Below are 17,636 nucleotides of genomic sequence, written 5' to 3' on the forward strand. Positions count from 1 at the left end.
TCCCAAAATCTGTTAACATCTGTATAGAAGAATTATTTTCTAGTTTCTACCGTGTGTGATTTTTTTCTTTTTGTGTTGAAAAAGTTTTAACAGGTGTTTCTGCCATTATTTTTAGGAATTAAATTGTTACTGTAGAATCATTATTTCACTTCAGTTCGATACCTTCAGCATCAAGGCATCAAATGCTTATAGAACTTGCATAGTCTAGATACCCTTAGGTACAAGGACAACTTGGGCTAAAAATCAATAGTTAAGAACAAAAGTATTATAATGTTAAAGGGTAACAGAAATCATCTACAATTATATTATAAGTAGGCTACAATGCGAGAGAAAATTATCAGCTTCGAAAAACGACTGCATTTTAGCAAATGCGAACACAACTTCAGACTCTGTATTACAAAACGTTCGGGTAAGGTAGCGATTAATCACTGCCATGTTAGGCCACAACGGGAACCTAACTCTCGTATCGTATTCCAAAACGTGTCCAAATCCAATCACAATAAGTTAACAGATTGGCAGTTGTTTTAATAAACGGTGCGCGAGGCTAGAAAGTTGCACATCACAAAACGAGCACGCTACTTGACTTACCTCTACACATTTGTTTGTTTACGTCTACATTAGAATAATGGAAGACGACAAAATCAGCGTGTCAGGTTTACACCTGATGAAAAGTATATTTTTATTTCTAATCAAAATTTGGCAACACAATTTTTGTAACTGAAAAATATGTAGAATTGATTATATGCATAGTGTTTATATGATTAATTTATACTAAAAAATAGAGGGGAGATAGGCCTACCTTATACGAAATAACCAAACCAACGGATTGAGCTATGAATTATAAGTTGTTATAGCAATTACTCAAACAAATTACAATTATTAATATATGTTACGTGTATTATGGTGTTCATAATGCAATAATAAGTTTTATAACAAGTCAAAAGAATATCCCGGAGAGGGAATTTGAACGTCCTGCCACCATACATTTTCTCTCGGATACTACGCACTTTACCAATTAGCTACAGACACACGTCAGTTATAGCGACGAAACTATGTATTCCTCAAGTATGTTTTTAAGTTCCGACTATTGCTTCCCATGGCAATTAAAAATGTACAAAGTGTATTCCATGATAAATTCTATATGATAGAGTTTAATTCTTGGAACGTCCCCCGATGTTCACGAAAGCGAATATATACGAGTTCATGTCGCCGCACGCGGGTCCACCATCTGGACGATATCATCTAAAAAGTGAGCTCTGCGCATGCGCAGTAATTTGGGCACAGATTGGTCACGGATACGACACCCTAATCCGTCCCCTAAAATAAAGGGGCTGGCCGTGACCTATTTCTTAAGGGTTTGGAAGCGGTAATTGGCACTAGGAACGCGGTTAGGTTACACGTGTAGCATATTCAACGCTTAAACCCTTACGTTTGTCTCTTGCAATACATGCCTTAGCAAAAATTGTGCCCTCGAAAGTAGGAACGGGAGAGCATCAGTTTGGCGGCTCAGTTGTCACCCTCTTTCCACTATGGTTGTCACCTTATTTCTTCTATGATTGTCACCCGTGCTGTGTATATTCAAAACGTGACGCAACGCACCGCCACACGCATTTGTTATCTGGAATGGTATACATGCTTCCAGTCAAAGGTCATGGGAAACTTACGTCCTAAAATACACTATGTTAATAAATCCGCTTCAATCGAAATTCAACTGTGCAAGCCATATACGCACAAACCATTCCACCCAGAAAAAGGTTTTCGTAAACAACAGTTAAAAATTTCGTAAACAACAGTTAAAAGTTTCGGTCTGCCCTTGTTTATCCGGTGAAAAAATTAACAAAATTAAATCCTCAATAAACAACTGGATGAATCATCAAAATGGTTTGTACTGCTTAAGGCGCGTTATGAAAAAAAATGATGAGTGAATTTTTACGAAGCGCGCGCACCATGTACGAAATTTTCACAGGATGAACAAAAGACTACATAAGAATTAAAATTATATATGTTTTAAATCTTATATTTTAGTGATTGATATTGAATACCGGTCTATATCATTTAAAGCATTCATGTATTGGAAATATTAGTGATATTAATTGTGTTTATAAAAGTTTTCCAGCCTATTTATATAACTTAAGTAATGATCTCGTATTTATAATTTATTTGTATTGTAAATTATTAAATTATTATGGAATAAATAATTTAAATAATAAAATAGAATAAGCATTCAGAATATGTATTGATTTTCATTATTAGCTAAAATGTATCTCGATTATTTTAATATGTTAAATAATTTTGTAAACATGTTTATATTAATATAGAAGACCGAGTATTTATTTAATTATTTTTTTTGTTTGATTGAATTTATACTTTACCAACCGTATTTATAATATAACTCCAGTCCTTTTATTATTTTATTTATATTAATTATGCAAAATTGAAGTTAGATAAATAAACGCACCCATTTTTACTTTTTAACTGCCAATACTTTTTTATAGTATTAAAGCAGTCAAATACGTAAAAACATTTTAGGTATGTTCATAGTTTATTTACCTATTTTCAGACTTTCGTTTCCAAGTCTGGGTGGCAAACGCATCTCAAAAACAACGAACCATAAAACCAAACAGAAATCCTATATTTATTATTTAGAAAACAAATACTTCGAAAGATGATGGATACCTTATCATATCACTATCTGAATTTGGAGCTTTCATGAGTAACTATAGTAATATTCTAGTACGAAAGCGTCACAAGTATCTATACAAATACATTTTATCTGCAACTGTTGTGCCCTAACCTTTAACTTAAAGCTTTCAAAAAAATAAAAAATAAATTGAAATAAGTTTTTATTCTACTGTATATACATAGTTTTAAGTTTCATCCATGAGGTTATTGGAGACACAAACTCTCAACAGAAACAAATATCGGTGAATAATCGAACATGGCCTAGCGAGGAAATATCCCAACATTCTCTGGTGGTTTAGGGAAACCATAGAAAACAGAAACCACACCAGCTGGACCGAAATTCTAACTCGCACCTTTCCTAATGAGAGTTCGAGAAATTGCCACTGCGACAACTCCCACGATATGTGCTAATTAGTTTTCGTCGTCTGCTTTACCTTTTTTTCCCCTTCAGATGTACACCAGTGTTTTATTTTCACGTAGCCACAATGCCTGATACCAGCACGTTCTACTTTGTTTTATATCATCTAATTACGAAAAAACAGCCCCGCCCTATGAATAATTGCACAAATATGAAATACTTGCATACTTTTATGGGACACACGAGAACGGAAACGGCCACAGGGGAAAAAAAAGTGATCGCTGTCAAAGTTCAAGGCATAGAAGATAGTCGGTCACCAGGTCACAAACACCAATCGGTGTAAAAAAAAATCGGTGTACATACAGTGCGCTCCCAGCAGCCAAATAGTGCATTGTCTTGGTGTCCAAACACGGATCCTATGACCAAGTTGTTACGAGATTATCGTATGTAAATCCTGAATATCACTGCTCACATTTCGGAAGGAAAAAAAAACAACAAAATGCTCTTCCTGGTTGCTATATTTTTAAACACGGGGTGATTGCGTGAGAAAGTTTAACTTGAACATTCACAGCAAGTAACTAAAATATACGATTCAAACGAACATCGCAGACATTCGTTTTCACTCGTAACCTCCAACTGCGACACTTGCTTTTTCCGAATACCTTCTTAAAACACCCTAGCCTTGAAGCTCGTGCGATATATCAAAGGTTATCACGTGTAACCTTCAACTACTACACTTGCTGTTTCCGAATACCTCCTTAAAGGACCATGTAGCCTATAGCATTCTTGAAAATTATATCGAAAAGGATGTCAGCCAACTTTGTTGACCTTCCGAATAGTTGTAACTATCCTTACATAATTTCCGATGCAGCCTATAACCAAAGGACTTTCCGCTCGCGTCCTTCCATGCACCCTTGTGGCCTTTTGGGAGGTTTGCGGCTGTATATTTTAGTAAAGATGTAACTATAGCCTGTTGCTTAGCCTCGTAGTGTCCAAATGTTTTTCGGCCAGTGAACCCTATGATCGACTTTTCTTTTGACGGAACTCCAACTCCTTCAAAGAAAGTTATTTGACAATAATTGTGCCTGCTTTATATGACATTCGTCCTGACTCACGGAACCACAGGGTTCCGCGGAACACCTTTTGGGAACCGCTGGCTTAGCCAAACTACTATTACTGTAAAAGATTGACTTTAATGAGTAAACATTAAAAAAAAACTGCCTGAAAATATACTGTGTATTTTTCTTACATGCAAGCAAATTATTGCCTAAAAGTATTTGGTTGTCGATACACCAGGTTATGTAAGCGTCGAAAGAATTATTGTATCTTATCAAGGCTTGTTTTTCACTAAATGCGTGTATCGCGGCTATGGAGAAGCTGAGAAGGCATGTGCCGGCATTGGGGCCACGACTTCTTCGATCAGAGTGCTAAAAGCAAAGCCTATACAGGGGAAATAGTCAATAAGGGAAGAGGGGTGGTGGAGAAACAGGCGCAGGTACCGTAAAAACCAACTCAATAAGTATGGTAAGAGCTAAATTTATGCGCAGACCTAGACACCAAAGAAAATTCTGGTATGCCCATCATTCAGAGGGTGTTTTTTTTTTTCCTCCGGACTCGCTCCAGCATGTAAAATGTGAATTTGCGACACATATCAAACGAGATCTCCGCAGAGCAGATGTGGCGTTATCAATAACCGCCCACCGGCACTGCCCACCCCAGGCACCAAGCCGCTCCGATAGCTAGGCGACTGATACTGTCTGTGCCATGTAACTTGTCTTAGCCAGTCCTCAAAAATAGTATGTACAAGTGATAACCACTTCCAAACTGTCACGTGATGTTTGTTTGCAAACACCGACAATCGCTTTAAGTTGTTGAAAAAAAACTGCTTCACAAAAACAATGGCAAGAGGGCAAGTAAGTTGTTTAAAAACTCTGCCGACAGAAAAAAAATTGCAAAAGAACAAGTACTACTTTTAAGAACTGTCAAATTTGGGAAAAGCTACACGAGAGAGACTAAAACGCAGAATGTTTTTGGTCATTCTTTAGGAAACCATTTAGAAGGTAATTTGTTTGGATTTTTTTAAAGTAAAAATACTACTAAAAGGGTAAAAGTAAAGTTACTATGATATGGTAGATATGCCATAGCTGCTGGGAGTATTTATATATAATTTATACACTTATGTATGCAATTTACGTGTATATTTACAATTACTCGTTTATTTTTAGTACAATACTTAGTACACAGACTAAGAATATGCAAAACTGTAGTTCTTCCTGTTATTTTTTAGCTTCAACCTGCTAATGTATAGTGTGTATGTCAAAGCTTTTTTTTTTATCATTACTTGATGGTCCAAATAATTCTTCTAAATAACAAAGTAAACTGGTGAAAAATAGATCTTTCGGTACGTATATTGTCAGTCAAATGTCTTGTCCTCTAGAATGCATTGTACTAGTGTTATAAAAAATTAAATATTATACTTCAATTTAAAAAAAAAATATTTTAAGATTAATATATGGATGTATATTTGTAGAAACTTGGTCGTTGTAAATTTACTCTGAAGAATATTATGTTCCTTTGCAATGACTTAAGTGACCATACAATTAAAATGTACATCGAATATTTATTACTTTACATCAAAATGTACAATATAACAATTTAATAAGTTGTATTTAAAGATGTACATTCATGTATTTTAGCCTATTTTTAACTGAGGCATGTAGATCACTTTGATTATCTGGAATAATTTGTGTAAAATAATACTGCGAATTCACCAATGAGCTTTATCTGCAAAGTTATGACTTATGTGATTACCAAATTACGGTAGCACAAATATTACTAAAAACAAATAATAAAACTTTTGGGTAGTTTTTACAATAATTTCACCCAGAAGTGGCCGTTAACTACAAACTAGCAGTTCCTGGCAATATCTTATATATAAAATTCTCGTGTCACAGTTTTCGTTGCCATACTCCTCCGAAACGGCTTGACCGATTTTGATGAAATTTTTTGTGCTTATCCGGTATCTATGAGAATCGGCCAACATCTATTTTTCATCCCCCTAAATGTTAGGGGTAGTCCACCCCTAATTTTTTTTTAATTTCCAGTTTTTGGTAGGAAATCACCATGGCAACGGCTGTTGCTTTGTTGATGCTTCATTCGTCTCTATGGCAACGGCTATTTCATTGTTAGTGCAGTCCTCATCACCGTTGAAATTTTGCAAGTACTTTAAATATCAAAAATTGCCCTTTTTTTTCAAGTATATATATTTTACAGACTTGAAACTTCACAGTAATGTTCCTTATGTTACGCAGGATGACATTTTCCGAAAATTAGATCCCATAGCATAGGTGGTTAAAACCAGGCAACAGTGGGTACTTTGTCTGCATGAGAACAGTATTTTGCATTGTTCATGCCTTCTGCGTCTCCATGGCAACGGGCATCGCGCGGCAGTGGCGTACCCACAAGGAGGGGCATGTATAATGAGCGGCGCAAGAGTGATCTGCCTGTAGACTGCCGTAGCGAATAACGGGTATATCAGTTGTACGTTGCGTGCACGAGTCGGGAAACCATCGGTGCTATTCATTTTTTCTCCGGTACATTATACAGCATTGTAATAAATTTTCAATGAATTTTTTATATTTACCATTACTGTAAATGGGAGATGTGGCATAATTCTTTTTCCATTAGTAGAGCCGTGCGAAGCCGGGTCGGGCAGCTAGTATATATATATATATATATATATATAGTGCTGTGTTCTTATGTATTTATATTACTGTCGAAAGGCACCGCATTTTATCCGCCCGTGAGATTTGCTAAATGTATTTTACATAAATAGGTAAACACCAATGCTATTTTTATTACGAACCCTTTTCCTTGCCGTTATGAATAAAACGTGGTGGTAAAACGAAATAAGAAATATTGTTTAATTCACCTTGTATAGCTCGCTATAAAGTTATTCTATATACAATTTTGTTTTTGTTTTTTAATCCTTTGAATACAAGGGGAATTTTACATCAGTCACCATCAATTTATCTAACTCGGCTCGTACGTTAAAATTTCCACCAGCCGATACATCTGGAGTGAAACATCTTTGCAAACTCGTTAAGGGTAATAAGTGCTTAAAATTTCTATTTTCTTTATTTTCGAGACTTTTTTTAATTAAAATAATTTCGCTTTAAATTTAATTTGAATAAGTTTGAGGCTACAGGAATACAAAGAAATATATCTAATCAAAATATGACAGCCAACTTGTCTGTATCTAGTCTATAGCATCAGACATGGAAGAAATATATGTAGGTTTCTTTATTGACTTTGATGAAAGAGAAACTTGACGCAACCTCGACACGTGAGATAATTGCACGGGACAGATAGTACATTTAGAAGATCCTACACGCGATAGCATACTGACTAAATATTAGATCCGTATAATGTTTTTCTTCTGCACTTATGGGTATAGTAGACGAAAATTACTAACGCTTTTTTAAAATACTGGATCCCACAAAAGACCTTGCACATCAAAAATGTACACTATTATTTTATTCCTGGGCTATGCTGTTATGGGATACGAAACTGAGCTCGCCATACCATAGCGTACAGACATAGGAATCCATAATGTTGATTTTACTGTATCCAAGCGACAATGTATACAATATTGGTTGTATATGTATGTGTATAAAATTTAATATAAATGCTCAAGACATTAAATGAAATTTGCTTACTAAGTAAATCTGGAAATACTTAATGCTAGCATATTATACGCATACTGGCTTTGCATGCTCTTGACTTTTGACTCGTACATACATTATAAATAAAACCATGTGAAATAAGAACCCCACAAAAATTTTAAGAAATTTCCTAAGGGCACAATTTTAAATATTTTAACATTGATGTGGGTACATTTTACATAAACCTTATTTTAAAAAAGTGTAAATTAAATATGTTCACCCATTTTATTCTCCGATTGAAAAATGTTACACAAATCACTATTTCTATACTCCATTCAATTAATTCACGAACATTTTTCACTATCCCGCCTTAAAAAAAATGTAACTTCGAGCCAGAAACAGATGAAATTTATTGCAATTCTTAGAAGGTATTCAGCACAACATCTTCCTTTTCTCTTGGCAAACCTTAGAATTCCACATGGAACTCTTGATCAAACGCCATGTGAGTGTGTATACATAGTATAAAAATAAATTGAAATAATCTCCCGGTGCCTTGTTTCCAAAAAAACGAATGAGCCTTCCAATGGAATGATAAAAGCTTAATTTAATAGCAACACCGCGTTCCACCTCCAATGCACAAATGCCAGACAGCGAAAAGCACTCTTCAATGTTCTAGAATAAATACAAGCAGAAGCCAGTTTCGTGAAATGAGAGAAAAAAACACAAGCAGACCTCAAGCCAAAGTGAGTGTGCGGTCCGAACACATCCGCTAGGTGTACATGACTCCATTTAAGTAGTCAGTCGACATTCGTGCGGACTCGCGTCTAGAGACTGCTGCGGACCCGATCTGCTGCTTGCGTAATAGGCTCGAGCTGTTCCCCGTTTCTTACATCACCGGTGAAACAACCTGAGTGAAATCAACATTTGCTGATTTATAGAAGGCATAAATGAAAAAAATATATATCCCATGAACTTGCGACGTTTATGCCACCTTCGGAAAAATTAATCGACCTTATATCCACTAGCTTCTGGTTCACACAAACGGCCTTCAGAAAAGATTTATACAAAAAAAATTTCAGAGGACAACCTCCTTGAACGAAGATAGCAATAAACAACACCCATCGTTTAAAAAAAAAATTAAGTAACCAGTTCATAAAATGGTTCTGTCAAATATCTTGTAAATATTTATTCACGTGAGAAAAGCGACGTAGAGCTGTAGCATGAAAATACACATTTGTTGCATTTATATAATCTACATAATAATCAGTCGGACTCACCGCAATAAATTTCTAGACGAAAAGGCGTCAGTCACGTGAACTAAGATGTGGTTGTCTTTTAAACACTTTACAGGAAGCAACTAAAAGTTATTTTAGAATTTTTTTTTTCCTAAAAGAATACAAACTTCAGATTAGTCCAAAAAACAAATTTCACGTTACACATTCGGTAAACATTACGTAATTATAGACTTAAACCCGGTATTTTTTTTACCCTGATGCGCGTTGCCATTAAAATCCATGAAGTACATTGAATAATAAGGCTCGGTTCGTTGTTCATGTTCTTGTTATTACAATTATTTAAGGGATTTTCCTGCAAATTTATTCCGATAGCTCACTTTCATGTTTTGTTAGTTGATTAATTTTTTACCAGATAATTACTAAACGTAATTTTTTTAGATTTAAAAGGTCACGCAAGTGATCATAATTGTGAACACTTACGTCATTTTTAACACTATGAAATGATACAATTAGTAAATATCTGTTGAGAAACATTTGAGATGAAACATAAATAGGGTTTCCGCTCTCTTATTTGGGCAGTTCATTTTCCTGGAGTTTCCCTGACACATCTGACCTTTTTATCCCCGTCTCTCATCGGTCTTTCTGGAAAAAAATAATATATAGATATACTACAATACAAATAACTATCATGATCCATTTCGACAAACATAACATAACATTCAAAACTGACTATACAATGTTCTCCTGCACACACCATGTAGTTTGCACTTTTATTTCCATCATCACTAATAAACAAACCTTACAGTCTCAAAAAAAAAAGATAACAAATGGAATACGTTTCGCCAAAACTTTGAAATGACACATTATTGGTTGTAAACAGGCCAAAGACTGTGGATGTTTGATTCCGCTTCAAAATCGTCGCCCGAGAATTGGAGTGTTCTATGTCCATTTAAGTCGGAACTGAGATATAAGCATTTGAAAGTTCAAATAACTATGAATATCATGACATAAAACAAAATAGTATTTGTCTTAAATTAAGAACGAACATTTTTATGTGCGTAGACGTGTGTGGATATCGTACAAATGAATACTGATATTAATTTCGTGTCCATAGCATAAAAAAAAACCTAAAAATTGGACATAGAACACTCCAATTCTCAAGCGGCGAAATGAATACAGAGTTGTTTGTGTCCTTTAACAGTTGGTTAATGTTAGTAAATACATATGTTTTATTGTATTTTTTTTTTGTGTTATGATTTACTATGTCATTAGTTGTTCACTTGTGCGGTGGATTGCATCTGTTTTGGTCACTGCAAGTACGTGCGGTTGTGGCCTACTGCTCTCGGCGCTGACGAGGGGGAGTGTCCGCATATGCAAGGGCGCTATCGGACAGCGACGCGAGGAGCCACTCACCATGAACCGACGACGGCCGCTAGCGCCGAGGAAGCAGCCACCACAACAGCCAACAGCTCAGCGCACAGCCACTCACGCGACGGCCGCACACACACACCACCGACTGGACCGCGAGAGCCGGGCACAGAGGAGGGGGGGGGGACAGGTGAGACAGAGAAGTGGGGGGGAAAAAGCTAAAAATAAAGACGCGGCGGCAGAGACGGAGTAAAGGGGGGAGGGCTAGCAGGGTGTCATGCAAGGCGTAGAGGTGGTATTGTGTGGAGCGGACGACGCGAACTGAACCCCAGGCCGCGGGCTGGCTGGCCGCCCCCCCCCCCCCCGTCGACCCCGGAGGAGGGGAGGGTCCGAGGGTGCGCGCGACGCCGGGAGGGGAGGGGAGACGCCGCGCCGGCCGGATTGAAAATGGGCGCTGGGAAAGTGACGTCAGCTGATGTATCAAATACAAGTGCCGGCACGGCAACAAAGCACGCGGTTGGCCCGCCTCCAGACTGGATTGCTAAACTTCGCCCAGACACAGCTCGGGGCGGGAAGGTAGCAAGGGCGCCGAGCTAGTCTTCGAAGTGAACGGAAGTAAACATTGAAGTGCAGACTCCTTGGAACGCTTTAATGGTGACACTCACTGATTCGCGTAATGTAACACCTATATGGGCAAAACTGTGGGCTTGTGCAACTGTAGGACTTCACGAAGCCCTAGAATTTTCTTAAGTCTGTAACAGCTCGCTGCAGTCGTCTAGCCTATACAGCGCCTCACTTTTAGATTGCAGTGTGAAAGCAAATAGTAGATTGCCGTTAGCGCAGTTCTGAGTGCGCTGTTGCCAAATACCATACGTATTTTTAATTTAAGGGATGTGATTTTATTAATTTCATTAACAAGTTGACTTATTACAGATTTATAAGCGTGATCGCCTAAAACATTATAAATAACTATGTGGATTTCTAAAATGTTAATCAAGCAATCAAAAATCAAAAGAAGTACATCTCCTAAACTTCGTTGTTAAGTGTTATAGATCTGGCAACACCAAACGCCGTAAGCCGTGTATTGCAATCTAAGCGTGAGACGGTCTATAGCTTTGTATATGTTTCAAGAAAAGGTATTTTTCCAGAAAAAAGAAAATCGAAAAAAGTTTTTTTTCTATGAGTATTTATTTATTTAATTGTATCTTAAGTTAGTAACGCCTTGAAGTGACATCACTTAAATTATTAAGTTTAACAATACGTACATATTTGGCTTTTTCTTCCATCACTTAAATTTTGGAAGTTAAAATTTGTATGTTATTTTTTATTTTGTTTTATTTACTAATCAGTCTGCACTCCCATGTGTCGGCTAGCCAACAGCGGAGATAAAAAAAAAAATGCACTCTACTGTGGAAGCTAAGAATCCCATTTCGTCGTGCAATACGGAAAACTATAAATGGTACCAAGTAACGTTGAATCATGCCAATCTCGGGCCAGCGTTCCTGCCAACAAGACCACTTTGCCTGCAGTGAATTCGGGAAACCATATTGGCCAGACAGGGATTCCATCCAACCCGGGTCTTCCAGGATGCGAGTCCAGTGTCTTACCACCCCATGCCCTGGGGTAATGGGTTCGAGTCCCATCTTGGTCATTAATATTTTTTTATAAGAATCAGTAGGTACTTACGCCGTTCTCCACAAAGCATCCCAACATAAGGCGGGGGACGTTAACGTGATCCAAACAAATTAACAACCTCGCAATCAAGACTATTCTTATCCGCGATGCAAACGTCTCTAGCTCGAAACAAAGATTTAGGGATGAGCTCGACGAGCTGTGATCTCGGCCACAGCGTCGCCGAGAAAATGAACTGGTTGAATCACTAGCTTCGGGCTGGCAGGCGGTCGTTCACGGAGTCTACCTGCCTTGAACTTCTGAGGATCACGTCGTGGCGCGGCACACTCATGTCCCTGACGCCGGTCACTCGAGAACCACTTCGATCGAACTCGCGCGTGTCGTATGTAACACGGCAATATACATATTATTGCACGTCCATTGTACATAGTATATTTTGCTATCAGCGGCGATCCTGCCAGTCCTATATTGACCTCTACCAAATCCATTTCTCTCGGCTGGACACTAAGTGACACTTCACTCCAAACAGCACAATAGACTTCTAGAACCCGACTAACACCGGATAAGGCCACAAACAAAAACCGACACGCAAGCGGCTCTCTCGCCATCTACGTATTGACGCCATACATACCTGGAACATCAATCACAGTCGTTTGTAAATTTACAGTAGCCATCCAATCAAGTTCCTTAATTTATTCATTTCAATTCATCTCTCTGCACAGCAATGTGTAAATCGCTTAAGCACATTCAGTAAAATAATTAAAGATTTTAAATTTGATTCCCTACAATGGTAAGACATGTAAGTAATATGTACCTACATATAAATTTTAGAAACAGTAATATCACAGTGCAAGGTAGTCAGCACGAAAATGATACCTCAAGATGGGTTATAGTTAAATATTGAAAAACCACTTCGATAAATCACAGAGGATAGGTATGGAATTAATTGTTGAGAAGGTTTACAACTGTAATTAATAAATTGAACGGACACTATTTTAGAGTCTCAAAGAATCTCTTAATGTAAGCTCTCTATCTTAACGAAGGCGTATTTTTATAATAGTAAAAATGTTATTTCCCTACAACTGTTGAGTTCAAATTGGAGTCTTTTAAATTCTATATTTCTTTCTTCAGTGATAATTGTTTTCTGTGGCACTGGCAATTTCGATTTGAAATATACGATTTTAACATCACACTTAGGCTTAATTATTTTGTTTCTAAGAACTTGTGTTTTTGATTTTAAATAAACTCATAATATTACAATATGTAATTGTTCATTAACGGTTTTTCTATTAAACAATTCCTTATTTAATGGGTTTTATGAACTTGGCAAATTGGTGTCAATCTTAGCATGTACTGAAAGCATGAAATTGTGTGGTCTTCTTCCAACTATTTATATTTAAATTAAACCCGAATTTTGCAGAGTTTTGGGAATGACTGATTTTCATTGATTCATGACTGATATACTAAAGATAAAAAGTTTGAAGACGAAGGCTACATACGAACAGTTGAACCAAAACTGTATAGGTATCGCATAAGTTCATGCTTTCAGTTCATTAAATTTGCCTTTATTCATAAAAATCATTAGTTGACGATTTATATCAGCAGAAATAATTGTGAGCTAGTCTCTCAGTACTCGCCAGTGATGTCTAACATCTAACCTCCGAAACGAACAAATTTGTGTGTTCTAATGTTGCAAGTACATTTAAAATACGAAACTTGGACACGACATTTAACGTAGAATTCTTTTAAATGCCGAACGTGATAAATATACGCAAATAGTTTGTTCAACTACATTTCTGGTCGCGAATCACGCGTTTTTTCCGCACCCGCCGCTAGAATTCGCTGCCGGAACAGCTACGCCGACTATTGAATCAATTGTTCAGCAGACAGAAATTTCTAACTATATAATGAAACGGCTCCGATAAAAGCGAAAGAGACTTGTAAAAAATACTAAACCCCGGCTTTAGACATTATTACCGACAAGGAATTTGATTAAACTACTGCCCATGTTTTAAAATTCATTAAAAAGTTAATAATGCAACGTTTCCCTTTGTATTTGTGAACTTTGGTTCGCGCCATCCGGATCCGCCACAGATGGCAGCACCGGCGTCGTTACACATTTCCGTTCCTCGACTTCCGTCGCATTCGCGAAATCACTCCCACCAAATGCCGTATACCGAGGGCTAAGATGTTATGAAATCATTGGAAAAAGCACGACATATTATAGGTAAAATAACTTAGGACACTACCCCCTTCAGGCAACCGAACCACTAGGTTTGCCGACTAGTGCTCGCCACTTCTGCGCATGCGCGCCGCCCCCACGGCCCACGCCGACCAACCAGAGCGCGCGGGCGCCAGTCCGCGTAACACACTAATCAAGGCGGTTACAGGCATTCATCGACCGGCGCGGCGCCCCCTCTCACACCCCCCTGCTCGAGGACCATTCAGGCGGGCGAAGAGCGCCTGCAGCGCGCAGATAGGGCGCGCGCGCTCCCTTCCCCGACAGCTGCCGCCCGACTCCCTCGACACTGCTCCTGTACAGGGATGCTGCCTCCCTGTACACGCCACAGCATCGCTGCCATTCAGAACACCTGCGTGGTTCTCGGCCCGTGTCGGCAATCTCCCTTCTGCACACCCTGGCTCCGAACCGACTGCAGCCAATGACAACTACAAGCTAAAGCCTCTTTGTATCACGATACGACATCGTCTGACCTCTTCACGACTATGAAACACCTTTAACCTATACATCTTCCTGCCCAATAATAACTTCTATAAAATATTAATTGCAGAGTACTATATATTTCAAAATTTACAACCAACGGCATCGCTCTCTCCTTCGAAAGGGGCCGACCACTCTTGTGGCTTACTGGAACAAGGCATTTGTCTGATGGGCCTCGAGTCTACGGTTCGATTCCGTCCGGGTGATTTGCCACTGACGAAGTTCGCGACTGGTTCTTGTGCCCCTCCATCACCAAATTGCAAAAGACAATAACAAACCACCGCATAATCCCCACCACCACCGGGCCATGAGGACCTAATTAGCAATGAGGCTTGCACCAACGAGACGCAACATCGGGCAAAAATGACTCCCTGTTATCTTGGCTTCTGCAAGCCATATCCATTTTTTTTAATACAGTTCGATACGCATCTAGCAGCTTGTTATATAATATATAAGTGATTGCACATTACTTATCTTGGGTAAAATATTTAAGGAAACCTCGGGAGCACAGGATAAGAAAGGATTGAAACGTGGCTTAAATCTTCGTTGTAGACTGATGAAAACAAGAGCGCAGTTGGAACGAATGAAAAAGAGACGCATTATTTGATTTGTTGCTTTTCACAAGCGAAGAAGCCTTATATCTTATTTGTTTCACAATCTTTCATGCAATATTGCCACCTGTTTCGCAATTTTCTTTTACACATTTTCAACGGGTGTTTTCACAGACAACTTCGAACTAGATACTATCTAAATAGCACTGCTTTGTTTACTCACAGTAACATCCTAATAACAATATGATTTGTAATAGATTTTCTATCACTAATTTTAAGATATAGTCAATGCGAAAATTTTAGGATATATCATTACGAAAATGAATATACGAACTTAATAACAATAATGAACTTATAATTAGTAACGGGGTGCTTCAGGGGCACAACTCTGTAGGATTCGCAAGTGGGGCCCACGGAAACTTACAAAAGAGGGAGGGGGGTGTAAGAGAGAACTTTGCACTTAGGGTTAACCGACACGTCATATCTGGATGCGGTGTCCGTATGTTGTACACTGCCCTTATTTTGGCCTGCGTGCATGCAATAAGAAGAAAAAATTTTAATGTACATAAAGTTTTCCATTAGACATAGTTTTGGCATCAAACACGTTTCATTGTCATGCTTTTGCAAGTGCAGGCCGGCCCCCTTTAGTTATGGGCTTGTTAATTCTAGGGGGGGGGGGACACCCTGCCCCCCTCCAACCTGATCTACGTCCAGAAGGTGTTTGATATCATTTGTCTTAAATATTCTATCACTAATTTTAGGATAGAGCCATTACGAAAATGAAAAAAAAAATAGAGCACCCAACGCTTTTAGTTTATAGAGTTGCGGTGCATTATTTGGCTGTTTAAAAAATAAAATTTAAATTTTTTGTCAATTTTAGTTCATTCAAAAATAAAAGCGGCATTTTTTTTTTTAGTTTTTCAAATAAGTTTTTTTTGTCTCAAAATAAAATATAAAAATTTGAATATGAGTAATTGAAACAAATTAAAAATATTAATTTGAGTGATTAAAGTATGTATTTGTTACAATAAACTTAAAATTAGTCATAAATGTTCACGTAATCTAGCCATTTTAGCTAATGCGTCAACATGGAACTTTTCTTGTTATCTTAGAGCAATCAAACTCTTCTACTTGGAAACCATCCAGTGACTTAACGCAACTAATAGCTACATCAGCCTGTCCGGCAGCTAAGAGACACGATTCCAAATAAACAACTGCATTATCTACAGTGCAGCATTTTATGCACGGTAGATGCCCAACTCAGTAGTAATGGCAACATTCGCCTTTCAGCAGTACCATAGCTGTATTTCGCTGGAAACAGAATGGCAATTGGTTTCATCACATGTACACCATCTGTGCCGAAATCAACTCAGACTAATGGAATGTCCGTATCACACTTGATCACGCCGGAAGAATGACCAGATAATTTCAGATGTAATACCCATATTGCCATTAACGAACCCAAGGAACATTTTCCACTATAACTCGACCTTCGAAACACCCTAAATCGAAAAGAATACTTATACTTTTAAAATGTACAAAATGTGGGGGAATTACGCCCCTCCCCCTTTTTTTGTTTCACCCGGGAAAATTTTCACCATAAACAGACCCTTTCGATCGGAAACACACAAAATCGAAAAAGCTTTGAGTTTTAAAATTTTCGAAATTTTGAGTCTTTTAAACCCCCCCCCCTCTTCCCCTAAAGGTAAGTCTACCCCGGAGCAAATTCCCACCATGCCCTGACCTCATGGATACACAAAAAGCATGGTTATTACCCATTGCTCGAAATTAGGTTTTTTTTTACCCTCTACTCCCTTAACTATTGAGGTCTGAAGTTATCAAAATATTGTATTGGCAGAGGTTCTTTATATGTCTGCAAAATTCGGACGTCGAAAAGTGGGTAAAGAATTGAATGGAAAGATTTTATTACATAGCTCATTCATTCGTTCGTTCATACATACAGGTCAAGCTATTGAAAGCGTGGTATTTTGGACAACATTTACATGTAAAAATGCAAAGCAAGCTTATAAAAATAAAAGGTAAGTCAGCCCCAACCCGTGCAAGAGCCAGCCTATCGCTTGACAGAGGAGGCTGCGGGCCACGCAAATACGCCCCAGTGTCCGGTAGCGAGCGAGCGAGACTGTCTCGGGAGCGCGAGCGTCTCAAAGCTGCCGCGGCGCGCTCAGTGAACGACGCCTACTCCACGAGCACCCCTACCACTGTTGTACCTGCACGAGTGGACATGTCGAGTGAAGAGAGCACCAGTTTTTAGTACGCAGTCAACGTCTCGTTTTCATTCCAATCCATTACACCAAGAGCGAATCGCTGACACGGACGTTTCACATTAAACCCAACGGCCGAGTGTCCCGAGACACAACCCCCCACTCCAATTCTTTTTTATATGCTGGTGACGTACCCGTGATGAGT

General features: G+C 38.3%; 1 protein-coding gene across 13 annotated transcripts in view; it reads right to left on the reverse strand.

Annotated features, from left to right (window-relative positions):
- Positions 1 to 17,636, reverse strand: part of LOC134533152 (poly(rC)-binding protein 3) — a 162,101-nt gene that overhangs the window by 94,067 nt on the left and 50,398 nt on the right. For 2 of the 13 annotated variants that reach the window (XM_063370480.1, XM_063370474.1), the window contains exon 1: positions 10,353 to 10,632. The exons of 8 other annotated variants lie outside the window; for them this stretch is intronic. The gene's annotated coding sequence lies outside the window, so the exon portion shown is untranslated. Of the gene's footprint in view, positions 1 to 10,352; positions 10,633 to 17,636 lie in introns of those variants that run through there. 3 more of the 13 variants (XM_063370468.1, XM_063370471.1, XM_063370475.1) reach the window with 3 other exon arrangements.

Source organism: Bacillus rossius, chromosome 6 (genome assembly GCF_032445375.1).
Source record: "Bacillus rossius redtenbacheri isolate Brsri chromosome 6, Brsri_v3, whole genome shotgun sequence".
NCBI classification, from domain to species: domain Eukaryota; kingdom Metazoa; phylum Arthropoda; class Insecta; order Phasmatodea; family Bacillidae; genus Bacillus; species Bacillus rossius.